Consider the following 24,680-nt stretch of genomic DNA (forward strand, 5'->3'; position numbering starts at 1 on the left):
AAGATGTCGGGTACAGTCACAGAAAAGAGTGATAGGTTGAGGATATGGCAGATAGCAGGGATGACAGCAGGAGAGATGGTGATCAATACATGGGTGGGAATGGGAACAGAGGAGCAGGTAGTGTGTTTGGAGGAGGACAGAAGATATGAAGATTCCTCTTTCTTGATTTCTGTGAAGGAAGAAAAGGCAGCAGGGAGTGGATGAGAGGAGGGAGAGGCAGTGACAATTTGTCAAGAACTCAAGGTTTTAATATTTTTAGCATTGTAAAATGGTCAGATACATGTAGATGGTAGGTATATTAAATTATAAATAAACTTGGAACTTGGAAGGTTAATCTTGTGAACCTCATCATGGAAGTATTCAGCCATGGCCTGGGGAGAAACCAAAGGAAGAGTCAGAAGTGAGGGTACTTTGTGTAGAGCATTGAGCGTGTTAAAGAGACAATAAGGGTTGGATCCAAGAGAATCAGTCAAGTGGGCATAGTAGTCTTGTTTAGCAAACAAAAGGGCAGATTGATAGGAGGTCAGCAGGAACTTGAAGTGAACAAAGTCAGTATGAATGTGAAATTTTGGCTAGTGATATTCCGCAGTTCATGCAAATGAAAGTAAGCAGCCCATGCTGGGGTTTGGTGCGCCTTACAGGGTGTGACATAGGCGAACCAAAGGTGTCAAGAGTAGAGGGTAGAAAACAAAAGGAATTGACCCCAAATATATATTTGGGGTCAATTCCTTTTGTTTTTTGCTTGTTGCTTTTAAGAGTAGAGGGTAGAACAGTATTATAAGAAGAGACTGCTTCATTGACAGATTTATATAACATAGTATTGGGGGAGGAGACCGTGGCAGAGACAGTGCATGGGTTAATATCCTAAAGATTGCTAAATGTATTGGTGAGGATAGGTTATGTCTTGGGGGAAGGGTGTTGAGTTGTGAAGTTTATCAAATGATGATCAAAGAGCAGAAGAATTGGGGTAGAGAAGTTGGCAATTGAGGAATTAGAGAAAAGGACAAGATCAAGGCAGTGGCCATTTTCGTGTGTGGGGTAGTGGAGCACAACTGAAGATTGAATGAAGATATTGGAGAAAGAGACTTTGAAGTGTAGGAGTCAGATATCCTCAGCGGGAGTGCTGAAATCAGCAAGGATACGGGAAAGAGATGAAGGTTCAAGAAAGACAGAGAGCTAGGAGTCAAGTTCAGTTAGAAAAGGAAGGCAGGGATTGTCAGGAGGTTGATAATGGCCACTATTTAGACAGGAAAGGTAGTGAATTGGGTGGATGGGGATGGATGGGGTGGACTTTAAAGGAGGAAAAGCAGTGAGACTGAGGTAGATGAAGAGGTTGAAATCTACAGGAGGGTGAGAATAGCAGGCCAATATCTCCTCCACGACCTACCAGGCAAGGCATATGAGAGAAGTGGTAACCTCCATGACATAGGGCAGCAACTGAAACAGAGTCTTCAGGGCAGAGCCAGGTTTCAGTTAGTGCAAGGAGATGGAAAAAATGACAGTTGAAGAGGTCATGGACATAAGTGATCTTGGAGATAGAGCGGGCATTCCACAGAGCACATGAGAGAGGTAGAGAAGAAGGGGAGAGGTGGGGGACAGAAATAAGGTTAGAGAAGCTGCAGTGTAGTTTGCATGAGTAGGGTGAGAGTTGACTACGAGGGCCAGGATTGGGTTTGATAGTCCCAGCAGTGAGCAAAAGGAAGAGTAGAAGAGTACAGAGCAGAGCAGGAGAGGTGTGACGATGGTGATGCAGGCGAGATGCAGTTAGGATGGGAAGGGTTGAATGAGGAGGGGAAACTGATGAAGGCTAAGAGCTATGAAGAAGGTGGGTGATAGAAGACATGGTGAGGTGGTGAATTCAAAAAGTGGGCAATGTGGGCTTGAGAATTGGTGGTTTGGGGTGGAGGGGCAGATTGGGTAAGGTCAGTAACAAGAAAAAAGTGTAAAGGAGCCATAGACTAGGAGAGGGAAATAATACCTGGGGTGTGGTTGATCTAGGTGGGTCAGGAATTATCCAAGGGGTGGAGTCCACTGGTGGATTGTAAGATCTGCTTGGTAAGGAGGGTGGATGGGGTGGAGAAGTTATTTTGAATTAGCAGCAATAAGGTTTCCTGATAAAAGGTTTGGTGTAGGAGCCTAAATTAGTGATTTTTACATGTTAGTATCACTGGAGGATTGCTGAGGGTGATTAATAAATGTATAAAAGTAATGTGACAAAATAAAAAGTAATGTGAGCCTAGGGGTGGGTGAGATGAGGGGCAGAATGGGAGGACCTAAATCACAGGGATGTGTGCAGAGAGTAGTTATGGAATCAATCTCTAATGGTGGTAAATCCTGGTAAATAACACAGTCTTAACGGTAGCTGATGTTGATAACTTCCTCTCTACATTTGAAAAGAAAGCACCTCAAACAAATATATAAGCAGTGCTTTTTTCTAAAACTGCCACACAGACCTATATGCTATTTCACATAGATACATCTATACATGTTGATGGCTATCCATCCAGATCTTTGTAAGATATGGACAATATTGTGTGCTAATTCAGACTGCAAATTTAACCAAACATTGTGTGAATGTCAGATGGTATGCAGGGAAATAGTGGATATGGGTGAGTAAGGGGACATATTGAGGGGGGGGGGGGAGGTGGAGAGACACAGATTACAGATGAAAGCAGTGTGAATGTTTTAAAGCTCGGAAATAAACAAAACACCCATAACCGTTATGTTTTTGTGACAGCTGCAGGAGCTAGAATGTAACATGGCAGTTAGCCAATATTCTCCAACACTGCAGCACGTAATTTGCATCTTAAAGCAATTAAACGGAGCATAATAGCTTAGCTTGCAGACAGCACTAGGACTGAATTAGCGTCAGAAGATTATGACATCATCTGAATCTTTGTGATTCAAATTTCAAGCCAGTTGCTTCAGGTTGTGTTGAGTAACGCTCTTAGCAGTTTTACTATGGAGTTTCCACATTCGTAGCAAGAAAGAGGAGTGTGGGGTGTCATTCAAATCATGGGAAAGTCTGGCTTAGAGGCTGGCAGTAGAAAGGTCAGTAGACTCAAGATAGTTTGCAAACTTATGCTCCCACTTGACTCCAGTGTAACATTTCTGCTTTTTTTTCTCTTGAAACTGCTCAATGCATTTGGAAGATGTGTGGTACTATAGCAAAATGTTGCTATATCTGTTCCCAACAAAAGATAAAGAAAAAAGTAGGCTAGAAAGCAAATCAGAGCCATCTCTTATTTCTTCTGAGCAGCTGACTTTGACTTAATATGGAGATAAGTAATGTACCATCAGTAAACAATATTAAGACAAATCTTTTTGTTGGCATTAAAAACTAAAGGCTCCTTTTATCAAGCCGCGTTAGCGGGGTGAGCGCGTCAGCCATTTCATCACGAGCTAACCCCCGCGGCCAGCTAAAAAACTAATGCCTGCTCAATGCAGGCATTAGCGGCTAGCGCTGCAGGTGGTTTAACGCGCAGTATTCCACACATTAAACCCCCTACCGCAGCTTGATAAGAGGACCCCTAAATAAAGTTTTTTTTTTAAAAAGACAAATCGATGATATCATATCAAAACTCATCTTTAATAGTGAAGCCCTATATAAATATTTTCTTGTAAAATTTCCTGGTAAAATTTTTCATTTGAATTTTCAGAAGGCAACTTTCATGGCAGGTACAAAGGGCTCCTTTTACAAAGGTGCGTTAAGGCTTTAACGCGCAGAATAGCACGCACTGAATTGCCGCATGCGCTAGACCTTAATGCCAGCATTGAGCTGGCATTAGCTTTAGATGCACAGCATGTATTTAGCGCACGCTAAAATCCTGCGTTCGCTAGAAATGCTAGTGCACCTTAGTAAAAGGAGCCCAAAATGCTTCGCTAGATATATAGAACCTCAACTCTGATGAAGCAAGTGAAATGTGATTTCACGTCGCTATAGACGAAGATTCCCACTGGCTCCCTATCAGTCACCGCATCTTCTTTAAAGTCATGCTGTTTACATATAAAACCCTAACCTACAACGAACCACAATTTATAGCCAGAATGTTAACATCTCATAATACCACGCGACCACTCAGATCATCCTCCCAAAATCTTTTATCAATACCTTCCTTGAAAATAATAGGCACGAGAAGATCCGACATGTTCTCTGTGATGGGTCCCCAATGGTGGAACTCATTACCACAATATATTAAAAATGAAAAAAATCTTACCTCCTTTAAAAAACCTTTAAAAACTCATCTTTTTAAAGATGCCTTTAACATTTAAACTTTAGACTCGCTTAATAATTACATATTTTTAACTCTCCCATCCCCCTTTGTTCTTTTCCTTTTTTGTTCTCTCTTCTAAATGAAAAAGTTGTAACTTTCCCCCTCTCCTCCCAATTCAAGTTTGTCTTGTCGTCAAATATCTGTCATTTTGTTTGTCTTTTTATAACTCTACTCTCTTTTTATAATTATGTACATCGCTTAGCAACCGATTAAGCGATACATCAAATGTCAATAAACTTGAAACTTGAAACTTGATGAGTCATAATACATGATACATATCTATCTAGCTATCTATGGAGAGGGGCATAATCAAAACATATGTTTAAGTCTGATTTGGATGTAGGGCACTGGTCGCCTAAAGTCGGCAGGCCACAAATGTCCATTTATTTTTTAAATATATTATGTTTTCCGTTATATTGTTTGCATGGATCTTAGGGCTCCTTTTACTAAGGGCGCTAGTGTTTTTATCGTGTGCTGCTTTTCCGCGTGCGCTAGATGCTAATGCCACCATTGAGCTGTCATTAGTTCTTGATGCATAGTGTGGGGTTAGCGCGCGCGGCAATGCAGCGCACGATAAAAACACTAGCGCCCCTTAGTAAAAGGAGCCCCTAGTGTGATTGTTCTTTTTTGTGATATTTTTTCTATATTCTAATTTATGGTTGTGTAAGTCGCTGTGACCTGTGACATTCAGCGGGATATCAAGTTTTAATAAAAACAAACATTCATTCTTCCAACTCATTGGGCTTCCAGTTCAAGCAGAATCAGCCATTTCTGGATTGAGCCATGTACCTTTTTTTAAAAAAAATCTTTCTTAAATTTTCAAGGCTAATACAAAATGCATAAAATTATACATATATTAATAATCAGAATCAGCACTTACAATCCATCAGTAACAGCACAAAATGAATTATCCCCCCGCCCTTCCAGTGCATTCAATCAAGAAATAAAACAAAGGAGATAACCCCCTCTCCCATCCACCCACCCTTCCCTGGATGTGTGTATCAATCTAAAGGAAATTAAAGGTAAAAGACAACTATACCGAAGTAACAAAAGTCGTTAATGGACCCCAAACTCATCTGAATAAATTATTATGCCCCAACATGTCAGCGTTCATTTTCTCATACTTATAACACAAACATAAATTCTGCAAACGAACTGGAGTCCAAAAAGATCTGTGTAACAAAAAAAAACAAAACAGGTTTGTCTCATAGATGCTAATGCTGTACATCTCATCCTCCAAGACCAAATCCGTGGCCATTGAGTAGCAGAAATTTGCTGCTTTATTTCAATGCTCCAAATATCTTTTAGACTAGTTTTTGGTTTCTTATTCAAATATTCAGATATTAATTTATACCACTTGGCTGCCTGATGCTCTAGCAAATCTGACTGGAAGCATAGAGCCTGAAGGCTATACTGAATTTTTAAAATTTTGCCTATCAGGGAACCTTTTCTGAATGGCCTGCTTCCACTGCAACCACTTATATACTTGAGACTATGGGCTCCTTTTACTAAGCTGTGATAGGCGCTAAGTTGCTGCGCATGCTAGATGCTAACATCAGCATTGAGCTGGTGTTAGTTCTAGCCACATAGCGCGGGTTTAGTGTGTGCTAAAAACACTATCGCAGCTTAGTAAAAGGAGCCCTTTGTAATGACAAATGATTGTTGTAGTCGTGAAAACTCAAGCATTTTCCCATCTAATAACACATCGTCTAAAGTACGTATACCTGACCGCAGCCAGTGCTTCCAGAGGATCTTAGACTCACCAATTTGAATCTTGGAGTTCAACCATAAGGACTGACACATAGACTGGTATAGATATTAAATTATTAATAAATTGTAAGGTTTTCCATGTAGCCAAAAGAATACTATTGTCAAAAATACGGGGTAACTTGATACTCAAAACTTGGCTCAATTGTAATGGGAGTAGACAAAACCTGATGGTTACCTATGAATTAAATACAATATATAGAACCACCAAAATTTACCAAAATGATACTGGAGGTAATTCTTTTATCTTTTCTCTTTATTTTTATCTATTTATAAATGGGAACAAGACTCAGAATATTGAGTATTAAGTTCTCACCCATTCAGGGTTCTTTCAAAGAGAAAGACACTTCTTTTCTCTTACTCACATTCACATCACTGGCTTGAGACCATCCTCCCTACCTTCTTTCTAACATTAAGTATAATTTTTATTTCTTCAATGATTTACATTAAAACTACTATTTAATACTAAAGGGGCTATGTAGTTCATTAATACAAAAAAACTATTTAAACCTCACAGTTCATTTCAGAGACTCTGTACTGACAGAAAGTGCACTAGTGCAAAAAGTGCAGCGGGGATGTAATTTGATCCCACAAAACGTTGGACTGAGAGTAGCAAGCAGCGGTCCTGGTTCTTAAAGAGCATAAGAACACAGCTAAGTACTTTAAGCTTTACGAGGTTTAAAAGTTTATAGCACATATGCACTTTTTGAAATGGCACTTTAAAGCACTAGTATACTTTTTGCACTAGTGCACTTTCTGTCAGTTCCAAATTTCTATAGATACCATCAAGCTTTTATCATGTGGCAGGGTATGTATTGGATCCTACCTGAAGTCTTGGAGCATCTTCTGGATTGGTTGATTTTAGAAAGACAACTTATATCCCCATTACAATTGAATACAATATATAGAACCACCAAAATATACCAAAATGACACTGGAGGTAATTCATTTCTCACATTCACATCACTGGCTTGAGGCCATCCTCCCTCCCTTCTTTCCAACATTAAGTATAATTTTTATTTCTTCTGAAAAGAACTGTGAGGTTTAATGAGTGTTGGGAGCCTGCACTAAAAAACGCTATAGTGGTTTTGTAAAAAGTGTGTGTGTGTGTGTGTGGGGGGGGTGTTAAGTTTCAGTTTACTGATTTTAACTTTACCTCATTCATTGTATTTATTTGGTCTTTTTACTACTATTATGCTGTTAACAAAATTGTACATTTTATGTTGAATTATACCTGCTGTACACTGCTTTGGGTGAATCACTTCATAAAGGCTTTTAATTAATCCCAATAAATCCCAGTTCTATATCAGTATGTGTAACTTTTTAAGGAGCTCCTCCCCTGGCCATGGCCCTTTTGAGATTTATTAAAATAGCCCAATACTGTTTATGGCGCTGTCAATATATTATACACCATCAATCCACAGCGGCATTTAATGAACTTTGAAGTACCTAATTTTTAAGCGATCTTTTTCCAAGCAAATGAATTATTGACTAACTCTATGGTCTTCAGTTCCAGCCAACCACCAGCCAAATTATTTGAAGGCTTGTTTTTCTTTTCTGGCTTTTGTTCATCGTCAGACCTTAGTTTTTTAAGGTGCTTGTGCTCTATACTGTATGTTTTGTGTGATTCATTATCCTTTACTTATACAACTTTAAAACGTATGTACTTAGCTTTAACTATTTCTTCATTCTTTTTTTATTCTTTTATTGTACCTCGGGAAGGACCTTAAGGGTCAACAAGTTTCGCCCAAAGGCTTTTTCAAGAATGGGTCCCCTACAAATAAGAGGCAAAAGCTGGTAATACATTGTTCTAAAACTTTAAACAAATCCCTCAATACCTTAGCAGTTCTATCTTTAGAAGTAAAATTACCCCTTTTGTTTTGCTCCACCGCATCCCGACATGTGTTCTTCTATGTAAAGATGGCCATGGCATTTTTTAGTTCTGTTTAAATCAGGTGACTCATTAACTTCCTCATTGATGATATTGGTTCAGTGGGAGGAGCCTAGACTAGTGTCATCCATTCTATTTAATCCTCCTGGATGCACTGTATTCAGAGTATATATCCAGCATTGCTCTTTAAAATTTAATCTATTCTCAATGTAACCACCCTCCCACCCTTCTTTTATACAATCTATGACCCTCCATCTTAAATTGTATATGGTGTGAGCTTTCTCCATCCAATGTTGGACTAGAGGTGCCTGGATGATCTCTGTAGCTATACGCGACTTGTGTTCATTTAATCTGATATGCACTGGTCTACTACTTCTCACTACATATATGAGCCTATATGGGCATGTGATGGCATAAACTACATTATAAGATTTACTTGTAGTCTGCATGCAAGCTTTAATCTTGATGTCTCTATTGGGGGGATTCCACATGTTACCCTCAATGTTTTTTGTGAACCATTGGCAACGGCCGCATCTGACGTGATTACCATCCTCTCGATCATAACTAGCTTCCTCATACCTATACTTAGAAAGGCGCTCTCCTAAATTCTGTCCTCTGTTGAAGGTGATCATAGAAAATTCCTCCTCAAAAGTTGGTATCGGTTGGAGTATATGCCAATGTTGTCACAGGCTTTTATTTAAGCTATAAGATATATCATAGTATGGAAGTGCACATACCATCTTCTCTTCTACCGCCTGAGGTCGATCCTGGAGAAGTAATTCGCAATTGGTGTATTTTGCTCTGATAAAGGCTTTTTTTACACATTTCTTGGGGTAGCCTCTGAGAGATATTCTATTTTCCAATGTCTTAGATTGTTTTAAGAATTCATCTTCATAAGTGCACAAACGTCTCAGGTGGAGAAATTGTCCCACAGGGAGACTGAACTTCAATTTTCGTGGATGGTGGTTGTGGAAGCGCAGCAATGTGTTCTTTTCCACTGGTTTATGGTATACTGTGGTTTTTAGCTTGTTGTGATCTTTGTATACTACTATATCTAAAAATTCCATCTTCTCATTGTCGAATGCCATGGTAAACTTAATGTGTGAGTTAATGGTATTCAACCATTTGCCAAAACTTTCCAAAGCTCCCAAGGTGTCATTCCATATAAATAAAATGTCGTCCAAGAAACGTCGCCAGAAGAGGACAGATTTAAACGGAGTGGCCAGATATATATATAATCTTTTTCCATTTTAGCAATGTACAGGGTGGCCACCGAGGGGGCTAAAGTGGCCCCCATGGTGACCCCCTGAATTTGTTGTTAAAAATGGTTGGCGTACCAAAAGTAATTTTGAGAGATCACCATCTCAGTTAGTTGGCTCAGGAAGTCCATAGAGATCCGTGGTTCTTCCCTTTCACTAAGATGGAGTTGGATGATGTCTAATTCTGCCTGTTGTGGGATCATAGTGTATAATGAAGTAATGTCAAGAGTGGCATAAATAACATTGTCTGGAAGTTGATCAAGCCCTTGTATCAATCTAATAAAATGAGCAGAATCTTTTAAAAATGATGGAATTGTGGTAGTCATGGGTTGGAGAAAATAGTCGATGAACTGGGACAACGGTTCCAATACTGAACCTTTTAAAGATACGATGGGTCTCCCCGGAGGGTTTTGTAGGCTTTTATGTATCTTTGGAACTAAATAAATTTTTGGGGTTCTAGGATGTGTCTCCATAAGGAAAGCTGCTTCTCTCTTAGTGATCATGCCCCTTTGTGGAACTGGTTCTACTGCCTCCTTAATGGCCTGTTTCAAATGAAATATGGAGAAACATCCTAGAACCCCGAAAATTTATTTAGTTCCAAAGATTATATATTTTACATGGTTGTTATATAGTTACTCACAAACGCTGATCTGACCTGACTTTCAAACAAAATTAAACTATAAAAAAATTACCCACCTTGTATCAAGCTACACTAGAAGTTTTAAGTGTGGGCTCTCACGCTCATACATCAATACTTAAAAATTGTTGGTTTTTAGAACTTGTCGCACACATGAAAAAAAATTTGCATGTACCCAGCTACTCCTTAGAGCAGGGATGTCAAAGTCCATCCTCGAGGGCAGCAATCCAGTCGGGTTTTCAGGATTTCCCCAATTAATATGCATGAGATCTATTTGCATGCACTCCTTTCATTGTATGCTAATAGATCTCATGCATATTCATTGGGGAAATCCTGAAAACCCGACTGGATTGTGGCCCTTGAGGAGGAACTTTGACACCCCTGCCTTAGAGGGAGCATTGGCTGTGAACCAGATAAGATAGGGTTTAAATCACACTGCTGATGCTCCTTGTGACCTTAGATTTGTTGTTTAACCTCTACTGTTTCTGGGGATGGGGAAATACGAGTTACCTATAGTATCTGAATATAATGCAATCACAATAATGGGGAGATATCAATTATTCTTCTGTGATATTAAAACTCAACTGAATAATCTCAAAAATCACAGCTCTTAAACTAATTAAAACATGTAAAAAAAATTTTTGAAACAATAACTTATTTGTGAATATTTTTTGTAAATAGCTCAGACCCTGCTACCCGTGATTTGGTGATAACACCAAACTGAGGTTAATTAGGGGACCATCATAGCATTCACCGTCCCCTGTTACCATCCAATTCCAGGATCAATATTGCATCAATAAAACAAATCAAAAAATCAAAAACAATCAAGAAAAGATTTTTAAAGAAATATAATGAATAACTTATCTGGAAAAGATAAGTTATTCATTATATTTCTTTAAAAATCTTTTCTTGATTGTTTTTGATTTTTTATTTTGTTTTATTGATGCAGTATTGATCCTGGAATCGGATGGTAACAGGGGACGGTGAATGCTTTGATAGTCCCCTAATTAACCTCAGTTTGGTGTTATCACCAAATCACGGGTAGCAGGGTCTGAGCTATTTACAAAAAATATTCACAAATAAGTTATTGTTTCAAAAAATTTTTCTACACGTTTTAATTAGTTTAAGAGCTGTGATTTTTGAGATTATTCTGAATATAATGCACCTTGAGTTATGAACTAAATCCCTTTAAAAAAAAAACACTATTTCTGCACTACATGCAGAAGGCAACTGACAATCATCAAATGCATTGAAGTCAGTAGCGTATTAACAGGGGGCGGGGGAGGGGGGACAGATTGTCCAAGATGCCAGCTTGGTGGGGGCACCGGCACCTCTCCGCCCCTGCCACGCTTATGCCCTCCCTTCGCCGCCTCCTGTACTTCTTTAACATCTTCTCCAGCACGAACAACTAATCTAGCCTGCTGCTCGCACAGGCCTGGCTCCCTCTGAAATCACTTCTGGGTCAAGGGGCCAGGAAGTGACATAAGAGGAAACGCCAGTGCAAGTAGCAGGCTGGAGAAGATGCTCACACTGGAGAAGATTTAATGAGGTACAGGGATGGGAAGGGAGGGTGCAAGTATAACGGGGTAGGAGGAGCGAAGAGAAAGGTACTGGGGAGGGGGGATTTGGCGTGGAAGGAGCGGGGGTGGAAAGGAGGGCACAGGGGGTGCCTCCTACCCTCACTACGCTACTGATCAGAGTCATGTACTGAAGAGGAGATGCCACTGAGGGACTTCTGTGGTATGGCTTGCAGAAAGTCCTGACACCAGTAGCCACATGAGAGATAGTACCACTGGGGCTGAGTAGCTCAATTATACACAACTGTTCCCAATATCATCTCTCCCTGCATGCAACTAGTTAGTCAACTCACCATTTCTGACTAATTTTCTACTCGTAATAATAATAAGTGAATGCTGCTTTGAGGCAGAAAGAAACACAAAAAAAACTGCTAGAAAGGTTTGTTTCAACTTCTTGCTTTAATTTTACAGCTTTAAAGGTTACTCTGTAAGTTTTAGATGAAATGTATAAATTGAGGGAATACAGACAATCTGGAACTTTAGGTTATTGCTTACGATACATTTATTTTTAAATGCCATAATAAAATACTTCTTTACTTTTGCCTTCTGTTTTCCTGTGCTCTCTTTCTTGCACTGAAAATTATAGCGTTGGTAAGGGACATTTGTTTTTGTGCCATTTATAACAAGTTAGAACTATAGCAGTGTAACTCTAAGCAGTAGTACCGTTTAGTATTCAGACCGCTGAAGCTGTTTAACTGCTGTTTATGTAATTGCCATTTAGCTGCTGGCTAAAAGTTCACTGCCATGGTCACTGTTCCCTCTAAGCTGAGTGGGAGTCCTCCAACTGCATTACTGCCAGAGGGGGGGTGGTATTTCAACATTGTGTTTTCAAATCTCTAGGGATGGGCAGGTTTCCTGGCATCCTGCAGAGCTTGCCTGTCACTCCCGGTTGAAAATGTAATAGTAAAACAGCACCCCCCACTGGCAGGACTGTAGCTGGAGGACCCCCCGCTCAGAGGGAACAGTGACCATGGCAGTGATTTTTTAGCCAGTAGTTAAATGGCAATTACATTAACAGCAGTAAAACAATTTCAGCAGTCTGAATACTGCATAGCACTACTGTTTAGAGTTACTATGATAGAGTTCTAACATGTTGTTAAGTGGCACAAAAACATATGACCCTCACCACCACTATAATTTTCAGGGCAGGAAAAGAGTACAAAGAAATAGAAGGCAGTATGGGTAATATATTTGAGTGCTACACAGTGCTTCATGTGCTATGGTGTGTACAGTATATGACTGGAAATTTTTTTTTTTTTGAACCATCTTTAATTTTCCAATAATGTCAGCCTCACAGTGCTAGCTGTCAGCATTTTCAGTTGGCCTAACCAATGTCAGCAAAGGCCTATGGGAAATTATATTAAACAGATCTGATCCTAGGTACGTCACTAAATTACTTCTGAATTCAAGAAGGCGTGGGATAGAGAGAGGAAGAGATAATAGTTACTGTGGATGGGCAGACTATATGGGCCATTTGGCCTTTATCTGCCATCATGTTTCTATATAAATCAGTGCTTAAGATTGACAAATAGCTCTGATAGAAGGCTGGGAGGATTCACAGTTTCAATAGATGTGCTAAATTCTGGTGCTTAAGGAAAAGAATAGCCTCAAATGCCTATTTTTAAAAGACAGCGATTGTCAAAGAAAGATACATAAGAATTGCTGCTACTGAGTCAGAACAGTGGTCCATCGTGCCCAGCAGTCCGCTCACGTGGCGGCCCTTAGGTCAAAGACCAGTGCCCTAACTGAAACTAGCCTTACCTGCGTACGTTCTGGTTCAGCAGGAACTTGTCTAACTCTGCCTTGAATCCCTGGAGGGTGTTTTCCCCTATAACAGCCTCTGGAAGAGTGTTCCAGTTTTCTACCACTCTCTGGGTGAAGAAGAATTTCCTTACATTTGTACAGAATCTATCCCCTTTTAATTTTACAGAGTTCCCTCTCGTTCTCTCCACCTTGGAGAGGGTGAACAACCTGTCTTTATCTACTAAGTCTATTCCCTTCATTATCTTGAATGTTTCGATCAAGTCCCCTCTCAGTCTCCTCTTTTCAAGGGAGAAGAGGCCCAGTTTCTCTAACCTCTCACTGTACGGCAACTCCTCCAGCCCCTTAACCATTTTAGTCGCTCTTCTCTGGACCCTTTTGAGTATTATTGTGTCCTTCTTCATGTACGACGACCAGTGCTGGACGCAGTATTCCAGGTGAAGGCGTGCCATGGCCTGGTACAGCAGCAGAATAACCTTCTACGATCTGTTCGTGATCCCCTTCTTAATCATTCTTAGCATTCTGTTCACCTTTTTCGCCACCGCGCATTGCGCGGATGACTTCAAAGTACTCCCAAGTCTCTTTCCTGGGTGGTCTCTCCAAGTACCGCATCGGACATCTTGTATTTGTGTATAAGATTTTTGTTAAACAACATGCATCACCTTACACTTAGCCACGTTAAACCTCATTTGCCATGTCACGGCCCATTTCTCAAGCGTGTTTATGTTCCATTGCAGGTCTTCGCAATCCTCTTGCATCTTCACTACTCTGAATAAAATGCCAGAAACTCAAATCTATAGCCTCGCCCCTGGTTTCTCCCTCTTCTCCTCCAGGCATTATCCACCTCATATACCCCAACCCATGCAGACACACAAGCAGCATTCAGATAAAACCTCTTGCCTGCTTCTTCCAGACCCTTCTTTCTTTCTTCAGCTCTCACACACAAATATTCCCTCTCTTTCCCCACACACAATTCATCTATCCAGAGTCACAAAGGAAAGCCTGTCTTTTCTCTTATATTCAAAAGAACACAGAAGCAGCTACATAATAGAATATCTTCCTGTATCTTTCTTCTAAGCATTGCATATCTGTAATATTAAGCCTATTTCTGCACAATATATTATTTCTGTAACCACTGTTTAATTTTAATTTTAATTTAATTTAATTCTTATATACCGCTAATAACCGTGAGATTTCTAAGCGGTTTACAAAAATGAATGCATTAAAAGATACAATAAATAAAAATAAATGATAGGTACTTGGAAATTCCCTAACTGTCCCAAAGGCTCACAATCTAACTAAAGTACCTGAAGAGACAATTTATGAAAAATAAAGATAAAACATAAATACAGAGATAGAGATAGAAATGAATATTCCACCAAGTAATGAATAAATAAATTTAAAGATAGAATTACAAATAAATAAGTAAAAAAATAAAAATAAAAAAATAAAAATAAAAAAAAGAGATAAAAAATAAGTAACAAGAGAAATAAAAAATTTATATTTAAAGTATTCTCCCTTGCTGGATCGGGGGAGGGGTGTAACTGTGATCAGGTGCCCTGCTGGAGAGGGGCTCCCGATGCTGCTGCTGGTCCTGATGAGCTGTTACTTGGTTATCATTGTCATTAATTTCACTTCCCACTGGTCCTCTGAGGGCACTGAACCCAGGACCTCTGGTGCACACCCACAATAGACTAGACAAAAACATACACACTTACACACTTACATTGTGGGGGCACATCCTTACAGGTATCAGCAGATAAAAGGTAAATGCAAAAATGCAAAAATGAGACCCACTGAGTGAAAGGGGACCAAAAGTGGGGTTACAAATAACAGAGATAAAGGCTATAAAATTCTGGAGGAGTATTTTTCATTTTGAAAGTTTTGTGTACCATAGGGTGAGTAGAACAGGACTATGTCATTTTTTTTTCACAACTTTTATGTTTTTCCTGTTCTACAGCTTAAAAACTGCAGATACCTAAGTGGGGGTATGTGATTTCTGGGGTTAATTACTTTTTTTATTCACAATTGTGTCTAATTTATTAAAGATGTCTCTCCCTTTCCTACAGCACCCCCTCCTTGCACAGGTCCAGGACCTTTTCCACTCCCCTCCTCCTATGAGTCTAGTCACTTTCTCCCTCCCCTTCTCCTATGGGTCTAGAACCCTCCCTCCTTCCTTCCTTCCAGTACCCTCACCTCCTTTGGATCCAGCAGCTCTCTCCCTTCCCTCTACCTCCAAACAGGTCTGGCATCCCCCCATCTTCTCCTTTATTTCTCCCTATGGGCAGGTCTGGCATATCCACCCAACTCCCTGCATGGTGTCTACCTTACATTTTTGTGTCACCAGGTAATGATTCATATAGGCTATCTCCTTCTGATGCATCCAGACCTAGTGTAAACAGGAAGCTGTATCAGAGAGGGTGGTATGCAGCAGAAGGAAGGACCCAGAGTCGGCCTAAGTGAACTACTCTCTGGTGGCCCAAAAATGTAAGGTAGATGCACTATGTGAGGAGCTGGGTGGATATGCTAAACCTGCCTATAGGGCAGGGGTTGGGAACTCCGGTCCTCGAGAGCCTTATTCCAGTTGGGTTTTCAGGATTTCCCCAATGAATATGCATGAGATCTATTTGCATGCACTGTTTTCATTGTATGCTAATAGATCTCATGCATATTCATTGGGGAAATTCTGAAAATCTGACTGGATTGTGGCCCTCGAGGAAGGACTTTGACACCGCTGCATAAGAAGGAGGAAGTGCATGCAAATCTATCTCATGCATATTCAGTGTGGATATCCTGAAATCCTGGCCTGAATGTGGAACTCGAGGACTGGAATTGACTAGTCCTGGTTTAAAAGTTAGGCACCATCACTTGCATCAGCCATAAATTATGAGTCCTGCCTAAGCTCCACTAGTGTGTATGCCCTCTTGCAAATATGCGATATATAAGTTAAGCATGCATTTACAGATAGTACTTGGTGGAATTTGGGCATATTACATTACATTACATTAGTGATTTCTATTCCGCCTTTATGTTGCGGTTCAAGGCGGATTACATAAGAATTGCTATGATCTTAAGAAGTACATATTGAAGAGATATGAAGAAGTACTTAGGAATAGATTGAACATTATCTAATTTGCTAAGGGGTAGTTGGTAATGTAGGCGGGATTCAGAACATTATTGGTTGTGTTATATTGGTTTTATGTATTTTTTGAAAAGTAGGGTTTTTGTTTCTTTTTTGAAGGTTTGGTCGAAGTCAGCAGGTTGGTGAGTTGTTGGTCCAGTTTCGCTGCTCTGGTGGACAGTAGGTTGTCATATGTACCCATATAAACATATAAAAAACATTATTCTAAACGTTTACATGAATGGTTGGTGTGTAAATATTAGCAGACATGTTAATGACAAGTTGATTAAAAAAAAAAAAAATCAGAGATAGTGTGGTCATACTTTTCTGTGCATAGAAACCTCAAAATTAATTGACCATTTAGTATAATCATGTTACTTCTTGAGGGCATGCTACATAGAGTAAGTATACTATACTGAGCATACTTGGTAGGGTCCCCCCCCCTCTGGAAACTCGTGATAGCTTCCCAGGGGGTATAAACTTAAACCTTGCATGCTGAGATATAATTATTTTTTATGCAAAAACTAGACTGCCAACACATTTTCACACATTGGTTTTGCTGGATTTTGTGTTAATGAGCTGATCTGCATGCTATCATATCACAGTATGTCATTAATGGAGAATTTTAGTAAATTTTCACATGTGGTGCCATACAGACGACAGCATACTATACTGTAGACAAGAGGAAATTTTCAAGGCTATTTTACACAAAAGATTGTCATGCTCAAAAAAGATACAAAAACACCAAAATGTATGTGTTTCTCTGGGCAAAACGACTTTTGCAAAATACCTTCAGAGCTTAATATATCAACCTCTTAGTTTTAGAGGCACTTTTAGAGAGTGACACAGGGACAAATTTTTTGCCGTCCCCGCAGGAACTCAATTTCCCATCCCGGCGAGTTATTTTCATGTCCCTGTCCCTTTCCTGCAAGCTCCATCCTCATCTGAACAAGCCTCAAACACTTAAAAATCATAAGTGTTAGAGACTTGTGTGGTTAAGGAAGAGCTAAGCCAGCGAGAAACAAAAGAAGAGACCCAAGTTTCCATAGAAAACAAAGGCAAAACCAAACAAAACATTTGTTTTATTTCTTCAAAAGAACTAAAAGCACTGTCCACATTGGTATGGAAACAGACCCAACACGGGCCATGTTTCGGCAAAACACCTTCCTCAGGGGTCAAAATGAAGGTTGTAACTGAACTTAGCATGACTTCTAGTTCATTGCAAATGGAGGTGTGCCATACCAATGTGGACAGTGCTTTTAGTTCTTTTGAAGAAATAAAATGAAGATTTTGAACATTGTTTCCACAGTTTTGTTTTGTTTGGTTAAGGCAGAGCTTACAGGAATGAGGCAGGGGCAGGGACAGCAGCAAAACTCACGTGGATGGGACAGGGAAATTGAGTTCCTGCGGGGACAGGGACAAATTTGTCCCTGTGTCATTTTCTAGGCACTTCAGAATGATGGATCTCTTTGCTTAATGTATGATAGTTGTGCTTTATATCTAGCTTCAGTGTTTATACATTAATGGCCTTGGGTACTAAAACTGGTATTTTCAAAGTAAGAGAATTGATTAATAGGTATTTCATACATCTGGTATTTTCTCATAAAAGACCGTTAAACTTATTTCAATTATCATGCCACCAACAAGGATGCAATCTGTTCACAGTAGATGTTTACGAATGGCTGCTTGGTGTAATGACTGTTTTCTTAGCAAGGAAAATGAAAAATAATATTATTAAACAGAAATATGCAGAATGATGTGTCAACTTATCTGTCTTCCTGATGTTTATAGGTTTCATTTATTATTATGTTTATTTTATGGGATTAAACGTTAGAAGTGTCTCTAATCTGAAAAGATCTCATTTCTTTTGCATATTCTTTATTTTCTTTGTGCCTTAACACAACAAAATCTGGTTGCAAATTAGTTAGAGGAAACCCATGCTAGGTATTCAATTACTTCAGTTTAATGTAAAATGTACATAGAAGAAGAGCAGTGAACTGTTATAATGAAATAATTAAATAATATCCATTTCTGTAGTGTGCAGGCTTGGTTGCATGATTCACACCCTTTCCAATTAAGCAGACCGCCTGTGTTCAATATTGGAAAGGGATAGGTAAGTGTAAGAAATTCACTGGGAAAATGAACATATTCAATTTCAGCTCAAAGTTGAGGGGGATCCCTTTTGCTTGTAGAGACAAGGTGAGAGATTTGTCCACAAATTGTATCAATAGTTAAGGGGCCTGTAATTGACTGAAATTGGTTTTCCCATGATGGCCTATTTTGGAAAATAAAGTCTCTTGACTTTGGACTACTGTACAGCAATGTTGATCAACTCTAAGAGATGTTTTCCATAGACAGCAGGTAAGGTACCCAAGTGAATGACATCATCTGGTGTTGCAAGGGCAGAACTGATCTTCCAGAGCTCAGAGCTCTAGTGTAGAGAGTTGCACGGGGACAGAAATCCTACCCATCCCCGCCCGTCCCCGCCAGGATCCTCTCCATCCCCACCCGTCCCCATCAGGATCCTCTCCGTCCCCACCCATCCCCGCAAGGATTACCTCCATCTCCGCCCGTCCCCATAAAAAGCAGCAATTACTTCTGACAAGATCATCAATTCCACAGTTTCTTTTGTGTTTGCGCTGCTGTTTTCTTTGTGGAATCTCTTTGGTGGAACTCTTTTTTTGTTTTCTGTTCAAGTAATTAACTTATAAACCCCTCTTTTACTAAGGCTGATGAACCCTGCTTCCAAAGCCTTCCATCCCCATGGGAGTCCCGTTGGCTAGAGGGGGGTCCCGTGGGAATCCCGTGAGCCAGAGGGGTTCCCCGTGGGAGTCCCGTGGGTTAGGGGGGATTCCCATGGGAACCCCGCGGGATTCCCGCAATCCCTGTTCCTGCGCAGACCTCTACTTTAGTGTACAGTTCTGAGTGTGGGCAGCCCTTCCTGTGCGCAGTGGTTACTCAGCAACTCAGTTAGTTTTAAAACTCAAAACAGTGAGTCAGTCTTACTACTACTACTTATTTCCATAATGCTGCTAGATATATGCAGCGCTGTACATTAAAACATTCGAGACAATCTTGAGAAAGTAGGAAGAACTGTATGCTTTATCAGTCCAGGTACAGGTCAACGAAATTGTTTTTTCTGCTGACAAACATGATTTTCAGCACACTTCTTGCATATTTTCTTCTGAGCCTTCAAGACCAGCTGGAATACCAATGGTAATTTGAGGCATTTTTAAATAGGAAATAACCAAATTAGTCTGAGGCTTTGAAGCTTCCAAAGAAGCACTAGGGCCAACTTTGGGTCCCAGTTCTGCAGGAAAATCAGGAGGGAGAGGAGAATTTCGATCAGGAGAGCTAAGTGAGGCCCCTGAAGTCTGCTCTAGTTTCTTCACCTGAGAAGTGTTCACCTCAACAGATGTCAGGTGTTTGTCCATTGGATCTTAGGAAACTGGAGTAGAGACTTTAGTTTTTCCTTTCCGCTTCCCTATTACAAAACTCAAAAAAGAAAAAAGAAAAAATTAAGAAGGCTCACTCCACTCATCTCCAATTGGCTCCAAGGGGCTCCTAAGGGGCCTAATGTGCTCCTTAAGGCATACTCTTTGGCCATGTGCCTGTGGTAGCGCGCCACAAGAGCATCGGCATTTTGTGCCAGATGGTTAGGGCCCCAATGATATCAGAGGTGGCCTTTCTCAGTGCCTGCCCTATTTGCGGCACTTAGTAGACAACTAAAACTCTGCAGGGAGACAAGCAGAAGTTCAGGAAAATCCCCTCTCTCCATCACCAGATGCCATCAGGTTCGCACTTCCTCCCGTCTGAGCCACAAGAGCATCAGCATTTTGTGCCAGATGGTTGGGGCCCCAGTGATGTCAGAGGTGGTCCTTCTCAGTGCCTGCCCAATTCGCAGCACTTAGTAGACAATTAAAACGCTGCAGAGAGACAAGCAGAAGTTCGGGAAAAAGTCCCTCTCTCCGTCATCAGATGTCTTCAGGTTAGCACTTCTTCCACAGGTGGTATTCTATAAATGGTAGCAGTTTATGATTGATATTTATGTCCCTTGGCACCTACATGTTGGGTGTCATTTATAGAACAAAGCCCGTGTACTGCCTGTTGAGGGCATTCCCAGTATCTTCCTATAACAGTTATTGCATAGAAAAGTTCTTTATCATGTGCTAAGTATATTCATTGTTAGTACAGATGCGCTTACTGCCTCCTATTTAGAAGCCAGAAAGGTACATCCAGATTCTATAAATGGCGCTCATAGAAGGGCACTGAAAAATTGACACAATTGCTGTTCCGTAAAGAACACACCCCATATATAGAACAGCGTTTAGTGCTGATTCCCATGCCTTTACTTTGGGTGCCAAAATTATGCCTGCTAAAACCTGGTGAAACCTGCTGGTGCTGGCCCAGTTTTCCATAACAACACATGTAACTTTTTGGGATGCCCCCGACGTGCCCATGCCTCTCCCATAGCTACAACTCCTTTTTGAGATCATGCTATGGGAATTAGAGGCTCTGCCTTACAGAATAGCACACAGCCAGATGTGTATGAAATTATTAATAGGTGCAAATTAATATCAATAATTGGTTATTATCACCCAATTGTTGATAATTCAATCCTCATTATTCAATTAATTTATGCATGCATATTGGATGTGCATAGAAATTTAGATACACCTATATAGAATCTGAGGTAACTGACCATAAACTAACTGCAAGGTGCTGTTAACACTCATTCTGCACCCATAACCTGTTCTTTTCCTGACTCATGGATTACACAATCAGTGTGTGAATTATAACACATTCTCATATCAGCTTGGTAATGTTTGCTATGGTCATGCACTAATAGTGTTGAATAAATCACTGGCTAACTGCTATAAAAAAAGGCTCTTTAATGCATAGGTCAAGTCAAAAAGAATATTCAACTGCTATTCTAGATTGTCTTATAATCTGAAGAAAAAAAACTGTGAAAAACACAATCATTTAAACATGCAGTGTACTGAATTCATTAAATGTGCTAGGTGTTACAATTTAATGAAGCAGAAAAAAATAATACTAATTAAATTATTAAAATCCCAATTGCAAGTAGTAATTAAGAAAGTGTTGCTATGCAACGAGGAAGAATTTGGTAAACAAAGTAGAAAAAAATGTGTTAGTTAAGTATGCTGCTATGTCGCCTTGACCTTTCATAATCATACACCTGCCCAGACTGTCTGCAGATATGTTTTTGAGAATGATAGTATTACAGGCACTTGGATAAAAAAGGAAACCACTATTCTGATTGCAGTAATGATTTGAATCATATTTAAAGGTTATAAATACAGAGCATGCTTCTAAAATTACACAAATGAAATTTTTATAGGCTTGTTTGTAGATGTTGCTCGATATAGCAAAGCAAACCATTTTGGAACAAAAATTTATATAGTTACCTTGAGGGCAAACCAGCATCAGATTGCATGAACATGTCACTCAGTGGCGAATTATGAATTAACATAGTAACATAGTAAAAGATGGCAAAAAAAGACCTGAATGGTCCATCCAGTCTGCCCTATATCTACATGCATTACAATCTCATGATCAAATTGTCTTTTTTTTTTTTTCTTTGTTTCTTCTGGGCCACAAACCTTAGAAGTTTAACAGGTATTGTCCTTAGGTTCCAACTACTGGAGGTTACCATTAAAGCTTACTAAAGCCTATCCAAACCATCTCCTTTGCAGGATTCAGGCCATGAAAGTTTGCCCATTCATATGCTAATTAGAGACCCTCTGTGTTCATCACACGCTTTCTGGAATTCTGTCAGTTTTCCTCTCCACCACCTTCGTCAGGAGGGCATTCCAGGCATCCACCACCCTCTCCATGAAAAATAATTTCCTACCACCCCTCAACTTCAAATTATATTCTCTAGTTTTATCAATTTCCTTTTTTTTGGAAAAGATTTGGTCCTATATTAATACCTTTCAAATACTTAAATATCTGTATCATATCACCTCTGTCCTTCCTCTCCTTCAGAGCATACACGTTGAAGTCCTCTAGTCTCTTCTCATACTTATTTTGGCTCAGACCCCCTACCATTTTTGTCACTTTCCTCTGGATCACTTCAAGTCTTTTTACATCCTTGGCCAGATATAGCCTCCAAAGCTGAACACAATACTCCAAGTGGGGCTTCACCAACGACCTGTAAAGGGGCATCAACACCTTTTCTGCTGATTACACCTCTCCTATACAGCCTAGTATCCTTCTGGCTACAGCCACCACCTTATCACACTGCTTTGTTGTCTTCAATTATAGTGTATTAAGTGCATTATTAAAGTATAGTAAGTAGTTAACATGGGAATTATTGTGCCCTGGTAGTGTCAGCCATGTGAATAGTTAATGTGGTGACTTGACACGTGAAGGGTAATTTTATAAACCTTTTCTGTGGGTAAAAAAACTGTTAAAGGTATGGAAAAGGTCTTAAATACAATTAGAACTGCCTCTTAGTACAATAGGTGTGATATAGGACAGAGATTGGATAGAGCATGCACAGAGTCATGCATTTAAGAACATAAGAATTGCCACTGCTGGGTCAGACAGGTGGTCCATCGTGCCCAGCAGTCCGCTCACGTGGCGGCCCTCTGGTCAAAGACCAGTGCCCTAACTGAGACTAGCCCTACCTGCGTACGTTCCGGTTCAGCAAGAACTTGTCTAACTTTGTCTTGGATCCCTGGAGGGCGTTTTCCCCTATGACAGACTCCGGAAGAGCATTCCAGTTTTCTACCACTCTCTGGGTGAAGAAGAACTTCCTTATGTTTGTATGGAATCTATCCCCTTTATATTTTAGAGAGTGCCCTCTCGTTCTCCCTACCTTGGAGAGGGTGAACAACCTGTCCATATCTACTAAGTCTATTCCCTTCAGTACCTTGGAATGTTTTGATCATGTCCCTGTTCGAGGGAGAGGAGGCCCAGTTTCTGTATGGCAACTCCTCCAGCCCCTTAACCATCTTAGTCGCTCTTCTCTGGACCCTTTTGAGTAGTACCGTGTCCTTCATGTACGGCGACCAGTGCTGGATGCAGTATTCTAGGTGAGGGTGTACCATGGCCTGGTACAGCAGCATGATAACCTTCTTAGATCTGTTTGTGATCCCCTTCTTTATCATTCCTAGCATTCTGTTCTCCCTTTTCGCCACTGCCGCAGCAATTGCACAGACAGCTTCATCGACTTATCGATCTTAACTTCCAAGTCTCTTTCCTTAAAGGTCTCTCCAACTACCGCCCCGGACATCCTGTATTCGTGCTTGAGATTTTTGTTACCTACATGCATCACTTTACACTTATCCACGTTGAACCTCATCTGCCATGTTGATGCCCATTCCTCAAGCCTGATTATGTCACGTTGCAGATCTTGGCAATCCACCTGTGTCTTCACTAAGAGAATAACTTCGTATCGTCCGCAAATTTAATCACCTCACTCATCATACCAATGTCCAGATCGGTGACACTCTTTAAGTCCGAGTATTGTCCATTAACCCCCACTCTCTGTTTCCTATGCTCAAGCCAGTTTTTAATCCACATGAGTATTTCACCCTCAGTTCCAGGGCCTGCAATTTTCCGAAGTAGTCGTTCATGTAGAACCTTGTCAAATGCCTTTTGGAAATCCAGATATACAATGTCGACTGGGTCGCCCTTGTCTATCTGTCTGTTTACTCCTTCAAAGAAGTGCAGCAAGTTCGTCAAACACGATCTGCCTTTGCTGAAACCATGCTGACTGGTCTTCATTAGCCCGTGTCCATCAAGGTGATCAATGATGTGGTCCTTTATCAGCGACTCTACCATCTTTCCCGGTACCAAGGTCAGACTCACCGGTCTGTAGTTTCCCGGATCTCCCCTCAAACCTTTCTTGAAGATCGGAGTAACATTAGCCAACCTTCCAGTTTTCTGCAATCTTTCTCGATTTGAGCGACAGATTGGCTATCAGTTGAAGCAGTTCAGCTATGGTCCCTTTCAGTTCCTTGATGACCCTTGGATGGATGCCATCCAATCCTGGGGATTTATCGCTCTTAAGCCTATCAATCTGCCTACACACATCCTCTAGTCTGACCGTCAATCCTGTCAGCTTCCCATCTTCATTTCCAGCATATAGCCTGATGGGTTCTGTATGCTGTGTAAATCTTCTTTGGTAAATACAGATGCAAAAAATGTGTTCAGTTTGTCGGCGATTGCTTTGTCCTCCTTTAGCGCTACTTTTATTCCATGGTCATCCAATGGTCCCGCTGCTTCCTTTGCTGGTCGTTTCCCCTTAATATATCGAAAGAATGGCTTGAAGTTCTTCGCCTCCTTGATTATTTTTTCCTCGTAGTCTCTTTTTGCCCCTTTTACTGCCTTATAGGACCTGCGTTGATGTTGTTTGTGCTTGT

The sequence above is a fragment of the Geotrypetes seraphini genome, chromosome 1 (genome assembly GCF_902459505.1).
Source record: "Geotrypetes seraphini chromosome 1, aGeoSer1.1, whole genome shotgun sequence".
In the NCBI taxonomy this organism is placed as follows: domain Eukaryota; kingdom Metazoa; phylum Chordata; class Amphibia; order Gymnophiona; family Dermophiidae; genus Geotrypetes; species Geotrypetes seraphini.